The following is a 21,209-nucleotide window of genomic DNA, read 5'->3' as shown; positions in this document are numbered from 1 at the left end:
TTCCGAGAGTTCCAGAACCTGTACAGAAAATTGGAATAGAGATCAACACAAAAATCATTTCCGCCCTTTGTACTGATCATGAAAACCACACATAACATGTTGTACCACCACGCAGCCAGACCTTCAGGCGCGGTAGTCCAGATTTCTATACACACAGGTGCCTCTAATACCCAGTAGCACGTCCCCTTGGCTTGATGCATGCCTGTGTTCGTCGTGGCATACTGTCCACAAGTTCATCCAGATTGTCCCATTCCTCAACGGCTATTTGGCGTGGGTTCGCTGAGTGGATGGTGGGTCACGTCGTCCATAAACAGCCCCTTTTAATCTATCCCAGGCATGTTCGATGGGTTCATGTCTGGAGCACATGCTGGCCACTCTAGTCGAGCGAAGTTATCCTGAAGCAAGTCATTCACAAGATGTGCACGATGGGGGCGCCATGTTGTCCATGAAGACGAATGCCTCGACAGAATGCTGCCGATATGTTTCAACTATCGGTCGGAGGATGGCATTAACGTGTCGTACAGCCGTTATGGCGCCTTCCATGACCACCAGCGGCGTAAGTCGTCCCCACATACCAAAATTGCAGGGAACCTCCACCTTGCTGCACTCGCTAGACAGTGAGTCTTAGGAGTTTAGCCTGACCGGGTTGCCTCCAAAAACGTCCCCGGCGATTGTCTGGTTAAAGGCATATGCGACACTCATCGATGAAGAGTACGAGATGCCAATCCTGAGCGGTCCATTCGGCATGTTGTTGGGCCCATCTGTACCACGCTGGATGATGTCGTGGTTGGGAAGGGGGACCTCGCTATGGACGTCGGGAGTGTTTCGAAGGTGGACCTCGCTATGGACGTCGGGAGTGAAGTTGCGCATAAAGCAGCCTATTGCGCACAGCTGGGGTCGTAAAACGACGTCCTGTGGCTGCACGAAAAGCATTATTCAACATGGTGGCGTTGTTGTCAGGGTTCCTGTGAGCCATAATCCGTATGTAGCGGTCATCCACTGCAACAGCAACCCTTGGGCTGCATCAGCGAGGCATGTCAACGACAGTTCCAGTCTCACTGTATCTCCTCCATGTGCGAACAACATAGCTTTGGTTCATTCAAAGATGCCTGGACACTTCCCTTGTTAGGCGCCCTTACTGGCACAAAGTAACAATGCGTACGCGATCGAACCGCGGTCTTGACCGTCTAGGCATGGTTGAACTACAGACAACACGGGCCGTGTACGTCCTTCCTGGCGGAGTGACTGGAAATGATCGGCTGTCGGATCCCCTCCGTCTAATAGGCACTACTCATGCATGGTTGTTTACATCTTTGGGCGGGACAGACAAAGGGACTGTGTCTGTGATACAATATCCACAGTCAACGTCTATCTTCAGGAGGTCTGGTAACTGGGGTGATGCAAAACTTTTTTTTTATGTGTGTAACTTGTATATCCTGTCGTGCGGTAAACTTCATTTGACGTTTTCTGTGTGCCATCTTCAGCATCTACATCCGCCTGGTTACTCTTCAATCCATAATTAAATTACAGATGTTTCATTGAATCACCACCAAGCTTTTTGTTTCCCGTTCAGCGCTGGGAGGAAGCGAACACTTAAATCTTTCTGTGCGAGCTCTGATTTATTATAATGATCATTCCTTCCTATGTAGGCGGCCTCCAACAAATTGTTTTCACTCTCTGCGGAAAAAGTTTGTGAGTGAATTTTCATGGCCGGCCGCTGTGGCCGAGCGGTTCTAAGCGCTCCAGTCCGGAACCGCGCTGCTGCTACGGTAGCAGGTTCGAATCCAGCCCGGGCATGAACGAGTGTGATGTCCTTAGGTTATTTATGTTTAAGTAGTTCTAAGTCTAGGGGACTGATGACCTCAGATGTTAAGTCCCATAGTGCTTAGAGTCATTTGAAACATTAGAATTTTCGTGAGAAGATCATGCCACAATGATAATCACGTTTGCTTTAATGATTCGCACCCCAGCTGGCTTATCATATCCCTGACACTCTCTCCATTATTTTGTGATAATACAGAACGAAAATCCTCCTTTCAACTTTTTCGATGTCCTCCGTCCTATCTGATGCGTATCCCACACTGCACAGCAGTACTACAGAAGAGGGCTGACAAGCATAGTGTAGGTACTCTTGTAAGGTTGCAATTTTAATAACCAGTAATGTAGACTGATGGTACCACCACTGTACAGAAAAGACGTTTTTTAAATGTAGTATAAGAAAAATAACATAACTGCCTTGAATATTTTTCTGGAACATATGTTAAACACTCAACACATTTACAGCCGAAACTCCATTGTCGTAACACAGTGCCTCCTTGGTTATATTTCGTCATGCCTAGAATTGAAACCTGTTGTTGTGAAAGTCTGCGGGTATTAAGAATATAATTTTCTAACTGGTTTGACGCAGCCCGCCACGAATTTCTCTCCCGTGCCAACCTCTTCATCTCAGAACAGCACTTCCAAACTACGTCCTCAATAATTTGCTGGATGAATCCCAGTCTCTGTCTTCCTCTACTGGTTTTACCCTCTTCGGCTTTCTCCAGTACCATGGAAGTTATTCCTTAATGTCTTAACATACGGGGTGTTTCAAAAATGACCGGTATATTTGAAACGGCAATAAAAACTAAACGAGCAGCGATAGAAATACACCGTTTGTTGCAATATGCTTGGGACAACAGTACATTTTCAGGCGGACAAACTTTCGAAATTACAGTAGTTACAATTTTCAACAACAGATGGCGCTGCAAGTGATGTGAAAGATATAGAAGACAACGCAGTCTGTGGGTGCGCCATTCTGTACGTCGTCTTTAGGCTGTAAGCGTGTGCTGTTCACAACGTGCAAGTGTGCTGTGGACAACATGGTTTATTCCTTAGAACAGAGGATATTTCTGGTGTTGGAATTCCACCGCCTAGAACACAGTGTTGTTGCAACAAGACGAAGTTTTCAACGGAGGTTTAATGTAACCAAAGGACCGAAAAGCGATACAATAAAGGATCTGTTTGAAAAATTTCAACGGACTGGGAACGTGATGGATGAACGTGCTGGAAAGGTAGGGCGACCGCGTACGGCAACCACAGAGGGCAACGCGCAGCTAGTGCAGCAGGTGATCCAACAGCAGCCTCGGGTTTCCGTTCGCCGTGTTGCAGCTGCGGTCCAAATGACGCCAACGTCCACGTATCGTCTCATGCGCCAGAGTTTACACCTCTATCCATACAAAATTCAAACGCGGCAACCTCTCAGCGCCGCTACCATTGCTGCACGAGAGACATTCGCTAACGATATAGTGCACAGGATTGTTGACGGCGATATGCATGTGGGCAGCATTTCGTTTACTGACGAAGCTTATTTTTACCTGGACGGCTTTGTCAATAAACAGAACTGGCGCATATGGGGAACCGAAAAGCCCCATGTTGCAGTCCCATCGTCCCTGCATCCTCAAAAAGTACTGGTCTGGGCCGCCATTTCTTCTAAAGGAATCATTGGCCCATTTTTCAGATCCGAAACGATTACTGCATCATGCTATCTGTACCTTCTTCGTGAATTTGTGGCGGTACAAACTGCCTTAGACGACACTGCGAACACCTCGTGGTTTATGCAAGATGGTGCCCGGCCACATCGCACGGCCGACGTCTTAATTTCCTGAATGAATATTTCGATGATCGCGTGATTGCTTTGGGCTATCCGAAACATACAGGAGGCGGCGTGGATTGGCCTCCCTATTCGCCAGACATGAACTCCTGTGACTTCTTTCTGTGGGGACACTTGAAAGATCAGGTGTACCGCCAGAATCCAGAAATAATTGAACAGCTGAAGCAGTACATCTCATGTGCATGTGAACTCATTCCGCCAGACACGTTGTCAAAGGTTTCGGGTAATTTCATTCAGAGACTACGCCATATTATTGCTACGCATGGTGGATATGTGGAAAATATCGTACTATAGAGTTTCCCAGACCGCAGCGCCATCTGTTGTTGACAATTGTAACTACTGTAATTTGTAAAGTTTGTCTGTCTGAAAATGTACTGTTGTCCCAAGCATATTGCAACAAACGGTGTATTTCTATCGCTGCTCGTTTAGTTTGTATTGCCGTTTCAAATATACCGGTCATTTTTGAAACACCCTGTATGACCTATCATCCTGTACCTTCTTCTTGTCAGTATTTTCCATATATTCCTTTCCTCTTCGATTCTGGGCAGAATCTCCTCATTCTTTGTCTTATCACCCACTTCATTTTCAACTTTCCTCTGTAGCACCACATCTCAAAAGCCTCGATTCTATTCTGTCCCTGTTTTCCCACAGTCCATGTTTCACTACTGTACGGTGCTCAAGACGCTCCCGATTACGACCCAGGCTCCAGGCTGACATTCTCAGGAATTGTTAGTAAATACGGAAACTCAATTAGAGCAAGCTCAATACGTTAGAGCGCATGGTTAAACGCGCCACAGCGGTGCGCAATGTGCTGAGTGTCGGCGATCATACTCGTCGATCAGCACTGATGCATTGAGTATCCCCCACCCTATTGTTCCAAATGGTCGACTGCAGATTCCTGGTTCTAGATACCCTCGAGATGCGTTTGTTTGATTCTGTAATCGTAAAAAGATTTTCATTACGTGGTACCTGACATGTCCCACAAGATGGCCGCGCATGAGAGATGACTGAGGTTCAAATGGTTCAAATGGCTCTGAGCACTATGGGACTTAACTTCTGAGGTCATCAGTACCCTAGAATTTAGAACTACTTAAACCTAACTAACCTAAGGACATCACACACATCCATGCCCGAGGCAGGATTCGAACCTGCGACCGTAGCAGTCGCACGGCTCCGGACTGCGCTTAGAACCGCGAGACACCGATGACTGAGGTGACTGCCCGGTGTGTAGTATGTCATCAATATTTGGGCGACATCGGTTAATTGCCTGTTACAGTATTAATTTGCTCATGACGTCCGCCCATGTCCGAGACAGACAGAGGAATTTCGATCGCCGCTGCGCTATGTCTCTATTACACACACATTTATCGCGAAGAAATCAGAAATCGCTGCGCGTTTCAAGTATATGACCAGCGAGAAGTGGATATATGAATAGGTTTTACTGTTTAAAATTCTATGTCGTAATGGAACTTACCCTGTTAGAAATATCGACGTGATGGGGAGATTAGGCAGCGACATATATCTGAAGATGCTCTAGCTCGGTAGAAACTAGAAACTACCATAAAGATTGTGCTAATGAGGCGATGGAAAATAAAAGATAATTTTAGTAATACATTAAGCATTTGCCAAAATATAGAATCCACGTCCTAAATCTCTAAAACATGGGCGCTCGCCTTTCTCAATACACAGGCTAATGCGGTCGCAGGTTCGAGTCCTGCGTCGGGTATGGATGTGTGCGATGTCCTTAGGTTATTTAGGTTTAAGTAGTTCTACGTTCTAGGGGACTGATGACCTCAGAAGTTAAGTCCCATAGTGCTCAGAGCCATTTTGAACACAGCCTAAATTTCTGCGCAACGTGGAAACACAGTTCCCTGATACCCCTAATATTAAGATAACTTTACAGCAAAGACAGATGATCTAATATAAGTGTTTAACGTACCGTTGATGTGCGAGACCACTGAACATAGAGCATAGCTGGAAATAAACAAAGAATGGTTAAAATTCTGACCATGTCCTTTAAATAGGAATAATACCAACATTCATCTCAGTATATTTAGTGCAGCTACTGAAGATCTGCTCATTGATGTCTGTATAGGGATTTGAACTCTGTTCCTCCAATATATTAGGTTGGTATATAAGTTCGTAGACTCTTTCCAAAAATTTAAGAAACACAACAGATACACATAACAGAGACTTTAGTCATCAATAATATATATCAGCGCACACTGCGCTGCAGAGTGAAAATCTCATTCTGGAAACATCCCCCAGGCTGTGGCTAAGCCGTGTGTCCGCTATATCCTTTCTTTCAGGAGTGCTAGTTCTGTTAGGTTCGCAGAAGAGCTTCTGTTAAGTTTGGAAGGTAGGAGACGAGGTACTGGCAGAAGTAAGGCTGTGAGGAGAGGGCGTGAGTCTTGCTTGGGTAGCTCAGTTGGTAGAGCACTTGCCCGCGAAAGGCAAAGGTCCCGAGTTCGAGTCTCGGCCCGGCACACAGTTTTAATCTGCCAGGTAGTTTCATATCAGCGCACACTCCACTGCAGAGTGAAATTCTCATTTTCAATAATATATTCTTCTTCACTATTTACAACAGACTGCCAACGCTGGAGTAACTTCCCGATTCCGTGGATGATGCGAAGAACTCGTCGAACTACACTCCTGGAAATGGAAAAAAGAACACATTGACACCGGTGTGTCAGACCCACCATACTTGCTCCGGACACTGCGAGAGGGCTGTACAAGCAATGATCACACGCACGGCACAGCGGACACACCAGGAACCGCGGTGTTGGCCGTCGAATGGCGCTAGCTGCACAGCATTTGTTCACCGCCACCGTCAGTGTCAGCCAGTTTGCCGTGGCGTACGGAGCTCCATCGCAGTCTTTAACACTGGTAGCATGCCGCGACAGCGTGGACGTGAACCGTATGTGCAGTTGACGGACTTTGAGCGAGGGCGTATAGTGGGCATGCGGGAGGCCAGGTGGCCGTACCGCCGAATTGCTCAACACGTGGGGCATGAGGTCTCCACAGTACATCGATGTTGTCGCCAGTCGTCGGCGGAAGGTGCACGTGCCCGTCGACCTGGGACCGGAACGCAGCGACGCACGGATGCACGCCAATACCGAAGGATCCTAAGCAGTGCCGTAGGGGACAGCACCACCACTTCCCAGCAAATTAGGGACACTGTTGCTCCTGGGGTATCGGCGAGGACCATTCGCAACCGTCTCCATGAAGCTGGGCTACGGTCCCGCACACCGTTAGGCCGTCTTCCGCTCACGCCCCAACATCGTGCAGCCCGCCTCCAGTGGTGTCGTTGTACTTGGACTGCGTCTGCAAGACGTCTCAGTTGTTGACAATAAATATCAGGAGTGAAGATTACACTTCGGGGAAGCAGTTCGTAGTACACCACAGCGCTTCTATTGCACCACATGCGTAACAATCTATTTTATGGATTTCTGCAGGTATTTGAGGGTGTGTTGCTGCTTTGTTTGGGCTAAACCATTCCTTTCTTTTCCTTGTGTTAGCAGAAAGACACTATTTCTCGTCATCAGCAACGATACAGGATAGGAATAGTCGATCTTTTTCACGAACTAATTGATGACGAGCGAGAGATGCACGGGTGGGCACCCCTTTGTTTGTGATTTTGGCTTAGAGCTTGCGGTAGCCGCACACCCGATTTTTTAACCTACCCCAGTGCATGCAAATGACGCAAGATGGTGGAACGATCACAGTTCACCTCATTTGCCAGATCCTGAGTACTCTGAAGTGGAACATTGTGGGTTAATGCGTTTAAACGTTCATCAAACGCTGAAGGTCTTCCTGAACATGGAGAGTCGCTAATGTCGGAACGATCCTCCTTAAAACGAGAAAATCATTTTCGTGCTGTACTCTCCCCAGTGACATTTTCCCCATACACGGTGCAAATTTTCTGGCTGTCTCGGCTGCTGTCACCCCTTTATTGAACTCAAACAGGAGAATATGTCGGAAATATTCCGAATTCTCCACTTAGTATTCCATTTCCTAGCATCCACAGCTCCACTCCCTATTCCCAAATGACAAAATTACAATATGAAAATTGAAATAGGAACAGTGAACTACAAATAAAAAGTGATAATCGATAAATAAACAATTGCATGGCAACCGCAACACCAACATACAAAACAAGAACGCCACGAACTTATGCACCAACCCAATATTAAACACAGTACGTATGTTTTTGGATAGGGTCTGCCTTTAGCAAAACACAATTTTCTTTTTGTTTGTGTTAAAAAAAATTGTGGTTTCCTAAAGGCGGGCCATATCCAAAAACATACGCATTGTTAAAGCAAACACGGAAAAAGGAGCTTCATCCCAAGATGATTATTAAACACAGTGTCGCTTCAGTTAGTGATTAATGCTATTTTGAAATACCAATAGTGTTTGACCTTCTTGAGCTTGCAATCAAAACTCTAGCGCTTCTTCTGGTGTAATTCATGACAAAACAGTTCACTAGTGAACAGCCGTATGTCTATGACTAACGAATACAATATTTCGGCACGCGACCATCATCAGGTGCGTTGATAAACTGGTACTTTTCCCTTTCACATTTATGCAGGGCATCATCGGAGTCACGAACGAAGACGAGGAACAAAGAACGAGACAAGGACAATAATATCATGTCACTGACAGTCTCTAACGACAGCTGCAGTACATGCGTGGAAGTGATACAGTGTGTTTCAGAGAAGTGACAACCGACGACAGTTTTCGAAACAGAACTCTCAGAGGATTATAATATTGTGTCCAAGGGGAACCCCAGCCACCTGGATACAAGAGAAAGCGTTTCTTTAGGCAATGACACTTCAGGCAACCATAACTTCCACTGTAGTATCCCAACGGACAGGTAAGCAACCAATATATTGCCCGCTTGTGGGGTCAGTGATAATAGAACAGTGGAGGTGCCAGACGAGCAGACCTCCGACAGTTTATGATCCCACATGACATAAAATTTTCAGATCTCGTTAAACCTTACTCATTTGTGGAAGGCTTTTGGAAAGTAACATATTTGGCACATGTGTTCGTCTTAACGTGATGAAAGAGGGAATTACCCAGCACAAATGGCAGTTGCTAACAAATACTTCAACCTGTGATAATCTAAGCTGACCCGTCAGGCATGACACCTTTAGAGAAAATTTTTAATTTTGCAAAGCACCGGTGGCAGAATGATGGCGATACTGGAAGCACTTTCCTGTCAGTCTTTATGTGAGGGACGTCATCTGCACAGAGGTCTTCATGACTCTGGGGGTGGGTTCAAGCGGTGCCAGTCAGTAGGGAACTGCTGTTGCCGCTAACGACGGAGCTCTGGTGCAGCGTGTGTCACTTCTGCGGGCACACAATGGCCACTATTAACGCTGCCAACAGAATTCTCGATGCTTGCGCTTCGGCACACATGCCTGTATTCCGTTTGTCTCTGTCATAACTAATATCCAGAAAAGCTATCTAGAGGTGTCTATTAATATTTCAGTCGTATTTTTGTTCTCAGTGTCGCATAAGCGGAAGGTGGTAACATCTTATATGACTCTAACTCAGCGTTACTTATGAAGTTATACACCAAGAAACGGTAGGAACAAAGTAGTAATATAGACCACGTGACATTATGAAGGAATAAACCAAAGAAAAAAGATGGATTTCTAGATTTACCACACAGGGATCACATTTCCGATAAGATAATTGGTTTGTTTCTAGAAGTAGGACGCAAATTGTCTTTCGAACAGAGGACACAACAGCTTCATGCGTCATACACAACGTGTATAAGGGTCAGGCGTATAAAAAGCACGAAGTACACAAAATAATACGTGCCGACGCGGATAAGGTTTATTTTGTGCAAACAGGGAGTAACTTATAAAAGAAGTTTAGAGAACATATTACTGTCAGTGAGACCAATCCATCAGCATTTGGTGCTCATTTTACAGAGTACAAGCAGTCTGATGATGACGTCACTAAGACCTTCACCATCGGCATCACAAGGTAGAGTAGTGAATATTCTTGAAGAAATAGGATATAGACTCACATAACGAAAACCGCAGACAACAGCGTTAAAAAGTAGAGTTAAGCAATAACATACGTATACAGAACTTTAACAGTGTTTTAAACAGATAAGTTCAGAATGTTCTCCGTTTTCCTGCATGGAAATATACTATACATAATAAGATATGTTAGTACATCCTTAGATCTGGTTCCGGGTTGGAAACCTCGGTACACAGTAGACATAAATTTTATAACATTTAACCCTTCTCGCTCAATGTGCTGGTAATAACAATTGACATGAGTTTTTATCTTCTTGTGTATTCCACTTTATAAACAATTTGTCCATACACCGTGTTCAGAGCACTTAGTAAGTGCCATAGACCTATCAAGATATACCACCAGAGAGAACAAGTGACCCGCGCTGTGAGACTCTTTGCCCTAGTCTGCAGTTCCATGTTTTCTTACTGTTAAAGTACTGTACCCAATACGACCTGGAAGTGTGACTCAGACGAGTGATTGCACATCAACTGACAGAAGAAATTTTCTGGTGATCATGTCATGTAGGCATGATTGTGTACAACGTTCTAATTAGATTTTAGATATTCGAGAGGTTTCTATGATTTCTAGATGGACACCGTTTAGAATCACCAGATGAGGTCCTTAATCAGAAAACACAATTTCAGTACTCACTCTTACTGATGTAGCATCCATTTACTATTTGTCTCACCATTTTGTAATATGCTTGTTATAACTGTTCCACATCCATATTCCATAGATTTCTTTCTCCTCTCTATATCCTCCTCTATTTTTTAGGCCTATTTCTCACATTCACCAGTTTCCCATGTAACACGGTAATCTGTGTCATTACTCACTTGTACAACATGTTTGGCTTATAGATTCACTTACTTTTAATCTTTGAATATGCAATGACATAAGATTTGTTTGTTCAGTCTCTTTGGGTATTTCACTATAATTGTTTTTTGTAACGAAAAGAACTCTGCTCCCTTGGAAGGAAACTCAGCCATGACGGACGAAGCAAGGAAGACATAAAAATCAAGGCTTGCATAGGGCAAAAATGGCATTCCAGGACAAAGGAAGTTTACTGGTGTCAAACATAGGCATTAATCTGAGGCGGAAATTTCTGTGCGTATATATTTTGAGTACAGAGATTCATAGCCAGTGGGAAAACCGGAACAAAAGAGAAACGAAGCGTTTGAAATATGGTGCTACAGAAGAATACAGAAGAGATTAGAGTACATACACCAGAACACACACCATTTGAAATCGGCCAACTCATACAAATACTTGTAACACTTTGTTGGGTTATGAAATTGAATGATTTCACAGGATCAGTCGAAAGTAAAGCAGGTGGTAGTTTTCGGTTCGTTGTTAGGATACTGCGTAAATGCAGTTAGTCTACAACGCTAACAGGGGATACTGAATGTATGCAGGGAAGGGCAGCACGAATGGTCACAGGTTTGTTTCACACATGGGAAAGTATCACAGAGATCGGTAGATGATGGTTGAGATGATCGCTATAGCAAAAAACTACAAACACCAGTATTGCTGCTCCCTGTTTTGATCACAACTGAGGTAGAATCTTCTTACACGTTGGTAGGTGCCTGAAGATGGCGTATTAAAACGCTGAAACTGGTAGCCAAATAAAATAAGTTTGGAAACTAGACAGCTGAAAGGTGTTTAATTTGACATACTATTTTAACTTCAGTTAATTACTCTACCTTCATTATTTCTTTGAGGTGGGATTCTTTTTTAGGTCAGTGTAATTGAGGACGTTTGTTGTAGGTTGCAAGAGCTACTGTGAGGTGAAGAGGTTGGATCAGGAGAGGAATTCAAGGTGGGTAGCCTCAAACCAGTCAGAATATCGACGAAAGAAATAGTAATAATGATGATGATAGTGTTATTAATAATCCCCAAACAATACATACTGACACTTCATTATTATGCTGAATGACACGTTTTGTCACTTAAAGGGTTAACTATCACGTTGCCAAGGTCGGCTGAATTAAAATTTAATGACTGACGTCCTTCATTGTTGCTGCTGTCACGATGTTAATACCTCATAACATACAGATACTACTCTAACAGATAAAAATAATCAAATAACTTACGGGTTTGATGCCGGGTGACGTCGTCGACCACCGCCGATATTTCGACAGGAGCACACCCTGCCATTCTCAAGGCATAAATGCAAGGAGTAAGAAATGTGCAAGGAAATTTAATACCTCGGTTCACAGAGGAAAAACAAGGAATATACCACACACAGAACATGTGTCAACACAAACAAAGATAACCACCATCAGAAATATGGATAGTGACTATTAATCAACAGGTGAGGTGGCACTAATTCTGTCCCTCTGTTGTTTGATGAGACACAAAGCCGGATTCCAAGCAGCATTTAAACAAAATCCACCATATCTGTTAATAAGGTTGCTTGATAGTTTGATTTCAACAGCTTAGTTAATAACACTATCCCAATAGCTGGACATGCAAGCCAGAATCTCCGTGTTGTTGTATTCCATAGGATGACCGGTGTCAAGGCAATGTTCTGCAATAGCGTATTTGCTCGACTGTTGTAAGCGTGTTTGACGCTTACGTTCAATACACCGGTCTTCCACAGTCCTGATTGTCTGACCAATATATGACAGGCCACAACTGCAAGGAATACGATAGGCCCCAGCCTTAAGTAAACCAAGATCATCTTTCACGGACGCCAAAAGGGCCTTAATCTTACAAGGTGTTCGAAAAACACATTACACATCATATTTCCGAAAAATACGGCCAATCCTATTGAAAATGCTTATTGCGTAAGGCAAAAAGGCCGTAGACTTAGGTGTCACTTCGTTGCTATCGTCACTCGCCCATTGCACAGAAGGCTGATAGCGCAACGCACGATTGATCTGCCTCTCACTATAACCATTCTGACGAAAGGTGACTTCGAGATGTGATAGCTCAGCTGCCAAACTTTCAGGGTCTGAGATAACGTGGGCCCTGTGAACCAACGTACAAAGCACTCCTTCACGTTGAGCCTACAACAGCCGAGCAAATCCGCTATTGCAGAACACTGCCTTGACACCGGTCATCCTATGGAATACAACAACACGGAGATTCTGGCTTGCATGTCCAGCTATTGGGACAGTGTTATTAAGGAAGCTGTCGAAATCAAACTATCAAGCAACCTTATAAACAATGATAGTGGATTTTGTCTAAATGCTGCTTGGAATCCGGCTCTGTCTCTCATCAAAAAACAGAGGGACAGAATTAGGGACACCTCACCTGTTGAATAATAGTAACTATCGATATTTCTGATGTTGGTTATCATTGTTTGTGCTGGTACTTGTTCTGTGTGCGGTATCGTCCTTGTTTCTCCTCTGTGAACCGAGGTATTAAATTTCCTTCCACATTTCTTCCTCCTAGCATTTGTGCCTTGAGAATGGCAGGGTGTGCTCCTGTCGAAATATCAACGGTGTTCGACGACGTCACCCGGCAGCAAACCCGTAAGTTATTTGAACATTCAATTCTCCGGGAAGAGTTAAGGTCTCAAATAAAAATAAACCGACCCAGAAGGACTGGAGATCCGGAGGATAAACGACGTTCCACTATAGTTCGAAATCGTGAGTGCGGCTGTCGTCGCCTTTGGGGGTAGTGGGATGGCAGGTTGGAGGCGGCCGAGTCGTCTCTGGGAGGGGAACCCCCGCTGACCGCTGCCGCTGCCGCAGCCGCACACCATGTGGCGCGCCCGCCGGGCTGGAAGCGATCGCGTTAGCTCACCCCCTTGCCACTGCAAACAGCGAATATTGAAATTATAAACAGCGGCGCGGGGAGCCGCGCCGTATGGCCACCGTCGCAGTCCCTCAGGAGGACCACTTCCAAGGGGGACGGTGTTTGTACACTTTGGCGCGCCGTTCCGCCTCGTCTAAGTTCTGCGGGGTGCCGATCGTTCCTCAGAATTACGGATGCAATTGACAAACAATAAGCCGCCTGTCATGCAGTATTATAGGAGTAGGTAGGTATAATAGGCTGAAAAATGTTTATATTGCTGCATTATGATAGGCACCGAAACAGTATACAAGGATTTTCTTTATTTGTGATGTCAGTATTCTGACTGTTTTGATGTTGCTCGCCATGATTCAAATGGTTCAAATGGCTCTGAGCACTATGCGGACTTAACTTCTGAGGTCATCAGTCCCCCAGAACTTAGAACTACTTAAACCTAACTAACCTAAGGACATCACACACATCCATGCCCGTTGCAGGATTCGAACCTGCGACCGTAGCAGTTGCGAGGCTCCGGACTGAGCGCCTAGAACCGCGAGACCACCGCGGCCGGCGCTCGCCATGAATTCTATTCCTTGCGACCTTATTGTCTCTAAGCAGTCAGTGCGTCCAACGACCTCAGTTATTTTCTGTATGTATTTCAGTCCTTGTCTTTCCCTACAGTTATCCTCCAGTACCATGGATGTTATTCACCGACATCTTGTAGTCTTGACATGTGTCCTGTTACGCTTTCCCTTCTTCGTGTCTGTGTTTCCCACGCGTTCTTTTTCTCGCCGACTCTGCAGAGAACCTTATTTCTTATTGTATTATTCCACCTAATTTGCAACATCTTTATCACCAGACCTCAAACGCTTCGATTCTCCTCTTATTTTCCGTTCTTCCCCTCACTCCGTGATTCACTTCTTTACAATGTTATGCTCCAAACGTATACTCTAAGAATTTTCTCCGTCAAATTATAGCCGATGTTTGATACCAGTAGACTTCTTTTGGCCAGGAATGCTCTTCTAGCCTGTTCTTGTCTCCTTTTCATGTGCTTTTAGTTTCGTCCGTTATGTATTATTTTGCTTCCAAGGTAGCTAAATTCCCTACTCCCTCATAGTTCCCGATTTTGATGTTGAGTTCACTGTTAATCCCATATCTCGTACGCTTCTTTCCTTTCGACTTTCTTTTGCTTACTCTCTTCCCACAGCGTATACTCATTAGTGCGTTCATACCATCACGCAGTTGTTCCTCACTTACACTGAAACTGCAGTGTCATCAGTGAATTGTGTGACTGATGTTCTTTCGTCCTGAATTTTAATCCCACTTGCTGACACTTTCTTTCATTTCCGTCAATTGTTTCTGTAATGCATATGTCGAACAGTGGATGTGAAAGACTTAATGCCTATCTTATACTTTTTTTAAACAGTTTTGTTGGTCTTCCATTGTTATTGTGCCCTCTTTCTCTTTTACACATTGTTGTTACATGTCTTTCCCTACAGCTTATGCCTGTTCTTCTAGTTCAAACGTTCGGCTTGAGAGACAGTGATCGATTCATTGACGTTTCGTCACCGTCTGAGGAAGACGTCTTCAGACACAATTCGACAAATCCATCGACACTCCAGTAGGTGTCGAATTTGCAGGCACGTCATGATCGGTGTAGAAGGCATTCCATTTGTGACGCCTTTGAATGATATTTCCTGCCAGTGACTTGATTCGCCATTCCCAACAAAAATTAAACGATCGTTACTTTCTTGGCGCCAGAGTCGGTATCCCTATTTTATGTAAGTCTAGGGTTGAGTGAAATAGAATAAAATATGGGTACTGACTCAGTGGCAAAAGAGGAGCAATCGTTTACTTTTAATCGAGTATGTAACTGGCCATAGTTACAAGCGCTCAAATTGGATGACTTGACGAGTGCCGATACCCACCATACCGTTCATAATTCGCTTATAAATTCAGTTCCCCTTGAGCTTTCGATTCACCTGCCGAATTGTCTCTGAAGATCTATCCATGGTTGGTGACGACACGGAGTAGGGTCTCTGAGCCGGAAAGTCTTAAAGACAAAGTAAACTTCGGCAGTGAAAGTATTCTTTCTATCATACAACTTTTAACCGAGAGTAAACATTTTGCAATGGTAACGAATCCATAGTTTTAAAGGCCGTGACAATGACTGTTATTAGTGCTGTTGTTGTTGTTGTGGTCTTCACTCCTGAGACTGGTTTGATGCAGCTCTCCATGCTACTCTATCCTGTGCAAGATGCTTCATCTCCCAGTACCTACTGCAAACCACATCCTTCTGAATCTGCTTAGTGTAGTCATCTCTTGGTCTCCCTCTACGATTTTTACACTCTACGCTGCCTTCCAATACTAAATTGGTGATCCCTTGATGTCTCAAAACATGTCCTACCAACCGACCCCTTCTTCTGGTCAAGTTGTGCCACAAACTTATCTTCTCCCCAATCCTATTCAATACTTCCTCATTAGTTATGTGATCTACCCATCTAATCTTCAGTATTCTTCTGTAGCATCACATTTAGAAAGCTTCTATTCTCTTCTTGTCAAAATTATTTATAGTCCATGTTTCACTTCCATACATGGCTACACTCCATACAAATACTTTCAGAAATAACTTCCTGACATTTAAATATATACTCGATGTTAACAAATTTCTCTTCTTCAGAAACGCTTTCCTTGCCATTGCCAGTCTACATTTTAAATCCTCTCTACTTCGACCATCATCAGTTATTCTGATCCCCAAATAGCAAAACTCCTTTACTATTTTAAGTGTCTCATTTCCTAGTCTAATTCCCTCAGCACCAGCAGACTTAATTCGACTACATTCCATTATCTTCGTTTTGCTTTTGTTGATGTTCATCTTATATCCTCCTTTCAAGACACTATCCATTCCGTTCAACTACTCTTCCAAGTCCTTTGCTATCTCTGACAGAATTACGATGTCATCGGCGAACCTCAAAGTTTTTATTTCTTCTCCATGGATTTTAATACCTACTCCAAATTTTTGTTTTGTTTCCTTTACTGCTTGTTCAATATACAGATTGAATAACATCGAGGAGAGACTACAACCCTGTCTCACTCCCTTCCCAACCACTGCTTCCCTCTCATGTCCCTCGACTGTTATAACTTCCATCTGGTTTCTGTACAAATTGTAAATAGCCTTTCGCTCCCTGTATTTTACCCCTGCCACCTTCAGAATTTGAAAGAGAGTATTCCAGTCAACATTGTCAAAAGCTTTCTCTATGTCTACATATGCTAGAAACGTAGGTTTGTCCTTTCTTAATCTAGCTTCTAAGAGAAGTCGTAGGGTCAATATTGCCTCACGTGTTACAACATTTCTACAAAATCCAAACTGATCTTCCCCGAGGTCGGCTTCTACTAGTTTTTCCATTCGTCTGTAAGGAATTCGCGTTAGTGTTTTGCAGCTGTGACTTATTAAACTGATAGTTTGGTAATTTTCACACCTGCTTTCTTTGGGATTGGCATTATTATATTCTTCTTGAAGTCTGAGGGTATTTCGCCTGTCTCATCCATCTTGCTCACCAGATGGTAGAGTTTCGTCAGGACTGGCTCTCCCAAGGCCGTCAGTAGTTCCAATGGAATGTTGTCTACTCCGGGGGCCTTGTTTCGACTCAGATCTTTCAGTGCTCTGTCAAACTCTACACGCAGTATCGTATCTCCCATCTCATCTTCATCTACATCCTCTTCCATTTCCATAATATTGTCCTCAAGAACATCGCCCTTGTATAGATCCTCTATATACTCCTTACACCTTTCTGCTTTCCCTTTTTTTGCTTAGAACTGGGTTTCCATCTGAGCTCCTGATGTTCATACAAGTGGTTGTCTTATCTCCAAAGGTCTCTTTAATTTTCCTGTAGGCAGTTCTATCTTACCCCTAGTGAGATAAGCCTCTACATCCTAACATTTGTCCTCTAGCCATTTTGCACTTCCTGTCGATCTCATTTTTGAGACGTTTGTATTCCTTTTTGCCTGCTTCATTTACTAAATTTTTATATTTTCTCCTTTCATCAATTAAATTCAATATTTCTTCTGTTACCCAAGGATTTCTACTGGCCTTCGTCTTTTTACCTACTTGATCCTCTGCTGCCTTCACTACTTCATCCCTCAAAGCTACCCATTCTTTTTCTACTGTATTTCTTTCCCCCATTGCTGTCAATTGCTCCCTTATGCGCTCCCTGAAACTCTGTACAACCTCTGGTTCTTTTAGTTTATCCATGTCCCATATCCTCAAATTCCCACCTTTTTGCAGTTTCTTCAGTTTTAATCTACAGGTCATAACCAACAGATTGTGGTCAGAGTCCACATCTGCCCCTGGAAATGTCTTACATTTTAAAACCTGGTGCCTAAATCTCTGTCTTACCATTATATAATCCATCTGATACCGGGGTGACTAAGGCCATTAGTTCTGATTATCGTTACCACTGGGGGTGGTGAGCTGGTGCAAAGGCAGTGACAAATCAGCATATATCTGAAACACCTGAACCATTTCTATCAAACGTGGAACACGTTTCACTTCTCTCGAAAAAATTACCGTTACACTAAGATACGTCTGACTCCTCTATGGCTTAGAATGAAAGCCAAAGGGGCTGACATAAAAGTTCGTCTCAGGAACGCCTTGAGATGTTTCAACCAAATTTGGTATAAATATGACTTAATATCTGTATAAAAATGTTATTAGAGTAAGGTACTGGTACTATCTCTAAGGCGGGCAGGTGAGAGGTTGTGACCTGTCAAAACCAAAATTTAAGAAAAGGTGCACAAGTAAGTGTGACGGAATGTGATAAAATATTTGTCCTGTTACGTATGTATCAAGTGTTTCTTCTATTTTCACACCTAAAAAGTTGAACCATTGTCCACACTTATGTATGTTATGCAGGCGGAATTACAAGCATCCTTACGGATAAGATGAAATTGCAGGCTGAAGTTTGCTGCAGATACGTGAAATGTGTGTACAAATGTTTATGGAATATGTTAAATATCTGTAAAATACTTTTCCTGATAAAAAGAGTGGAGCATGCAGAAGACTTGGCGAACCCAATTTAACGTCATACTCGTACACATTACAGGTGAGTATGTAAATGATTAGAGGAGCAGTTCTCTGTGACCGGTAGAATAGGTACGAAGGTTGCATTAGTGTTGTTCGTGTTTGGCGTTGATAGCAGGTCTGACAGAGTATATAATGGACGTGAAAAGCGTCATATGTTGAGTGATCACTGTAAAGGACGTGAATGTGATGCATGCTCATGGGAAACGGAGCTAACAGCACCTGATAGAATTTGGAAGAAGCCACAGTGTGGGTCTTCATTTGTCCAGCTAGTCGAACAGTGTAATGTCTATGTTTGTGGGGCATTGACATGTGACAATGGCCCCATCTTAACATCGTCTCCAATACGACAACGAGCACTGAACTTCGTACAACGTTCTGTATCATCCTGCAGCTTTGATTGGAGAATAACAGCAGGACGAGGGAATTGCTATCTCATGCGCGGGTTGCCGTTAATACCACAACACAAACGGCTTCGTTTTTAAAGGTGTCGTAAATGGCAAGCATGGACTGCAGATGAAGGGCGTCGCATGGGTTTCAGCGATGAATCGCGTTGCATGACAGCGACCTGGGAGAGGTCCCATTCTTTCAATGTAATGGAGAGGCACGGAGGTGTTAGTCCTGGCGTCATGTTGTGGGGATCCATCAGGTATAGCTAGACATCGGGTGTGACTTCAGGTCATGGCTAGTAGTGATTGAGGCAACTGTCGAAACAATGGCGCATCATGGACATCTGGTGTCGTTGTGTGTTAAGTCTCGTGCAACAGTACCGTGTCGCCTGAGACATTGAGAGTGGGGAGCTTCGAGTGGAATTGTCCAGGAAAAGAAAATATTTACTTGCCTATCTGGATGAACAGATATTGTTGATAAAAAACAGCTGTCTGAAATTATTTCCAAATAAATTCGTTGAATGCGAATAGTTTAGTTCCATCTGTTTTAGTTAGTGATGTACTTTCTACTGGTGGTGTATGAAATTTGTGTCAGACCGGGACTTGAACACTTATTTCTCACTTATCGCGAGTGGTCGTCTTAAAGATTTTTTTGACCTATTGGTTTCCAGACATGCTCTTTACCGCTTAATCAGTACTTGGCACCGCCACTTTTACCCTACCATAAAAAATTAACTATCTCTCTTCAAGCGTTGCTCTGATTATTCCGTAAAATATTTCCATGGTGAGAGGACCTACAGGTCCAAAATTTTTTGTATTTATTTTTTTACTTACATGGTTATTGTTAGATGACTCAATGATTTTCGCTTGTGGATAGTGTAATGGGACATTATTATGGCAGCAGATTTGTTTAATTAACTTCTTTATTCCGCCCCTCAGTCATAGTATATCAGGAACAGCTCTGTGGAGGTCTCCAGTTGTCCCTCGTGTGAAACAAAAAGATGTCTGACATTGCTGACAATGCAAAGAGCAACGCCGAGCACGTCATTAGTGGAATGTCAATGTCAGCGACGTCTCTGGCTGTCTCTCTGCTCCGGCAGCGGCAGGGTAGACACTTTGAAGAATATCGCTCTGGATGTCACAGGCTCGTGGTATAGACACACGAATGGCTGAGTACTTACATGTTCACTACCTTCGTTTATGGTTTAAGGCACATACTCGAAACACTTCCATGGTGGCATGTGATGAAAGGCTTCTGTTTTTCCAACTTGTGTACTGCAGTGTCGACTGATGCTACGCCATGGCCAGCCGCCTCTGCTTCGCATTGCCTGTCAGCTGTGTTTTGCTTCGCAAGGTATGACACTCTTACCTGCCTGTGGTTGCTTTGTTGCAACATACTTCCGCTCTGAGATACTTTTTGACCAAATATGGTCAATATGCTTCCTTATAATCAGAAAACGTGTAAAAACAAAAATCTTATAATGCTATTCAAAGGATAGACTAAAATTAATTTGTGTTGTACTTGTGCTACTGAAACTAAAAGAATCTTTCTTCAAGAAATGGTGCAACTGGAGCTGTAATTGTCCACTGCCACAGGCGTTTTCTACCTCCAAAAAAGCCGCCTAAAGTATCTACAACAGACTCATGCTGCTTTGTTAATACCTCAATGAAGGCAACTTTTCAAGAGTCAGGCAGTCTCTTTTCTTCCTCGCTGCTCACAATTCAAGTCATTCTGTCTTCAGTGTGATGCTGTGTGGAACGTCAAACTGAGTCTGGCACTTCCCAACTAGGAGGGAGGTGACAAAAACACTGCATATATAATTTGTGAAGAGAATACGGCCAAGAGCATTGTGCTTTGTAGGTACCATCAGTAATCAAGCCCCACATTCTTCCCTCCACCTATGGCATAGTCGACAGCAACGCCCTTGAACTATCTAAGTGCATGATATTTTGTGAGGAGAAAGTATTAGTCATCTGGAGACACAGGAGGGTCTGTGGTTCAATTACGTCAGGGGTGACACAATGGTAACGACGTAAGGTCTTCTGTGTCCGTCTAGAAAGTCAGATGACGGCATGCATCGGAAATGATTTTCATCGTTGTCCATGAAGCAACAGTCAAGGCAAACGGGGAAGTCCACTAATTTGATAGCGTGGAGTTGGTGTATCGTTCCATATTCTTTGTTGGTGACTTGATACCATGTTGTGTGCACAGTAGTTGGCAGAAAGTGGTGGTGCATCGTTTTCCACACCCATGGGCAATGGACATTTGGGTGCTTGGTTTCTAACAAGTTACGTGAAACTGCTCACGGAAGGTTGG

General features: G+C 43.7%; 1 protein-coding gene and 1 non-coding gene across 2 annotated transcripts in view; one reads left to right on the top strand and one right to left on the bottom strand.

The window, feature by feature from the left end:
• The window catches only part of LOC126273023 (LIM/homeobox protein Lhx3), a 695,247-nt gene that overhangs the window by 425,623 nt on the left and 248,415 nt on the right, over positions 1-21,209 (bottom strand). The window lies entirely within an intron of this gene.
• Positions 6,062-6,136, top strand: Trnas-cga (transfer RNA serine (anticodon CGA)). The gene has a single exon. It is a non-coding gene; the product is annotated as a tRNA-Ser (tRNA).

This window comes from Schistocerca gregaria, chromosome 5, assembly GCF_023897955.1.
Source record: "Schistocerca gregaria isolate iqSchGreg1 chromosome 5, iqSchGreg1.2, whole genome shotgun sequence".
In the NCBI taxonomy this organism is placed as follows: domain Eukaryota; kingdom Metazoa; phylum Arthropoda; class Insecta; order Orthoptera; family Acrididae; genus Schistocerca; species Schistocerca gregaria.
The sequence above is the reverse complement of the archived record's forward strand: the minus strand, read 5'-3'. Positions and strand labels throughout refer to the sequence as shown.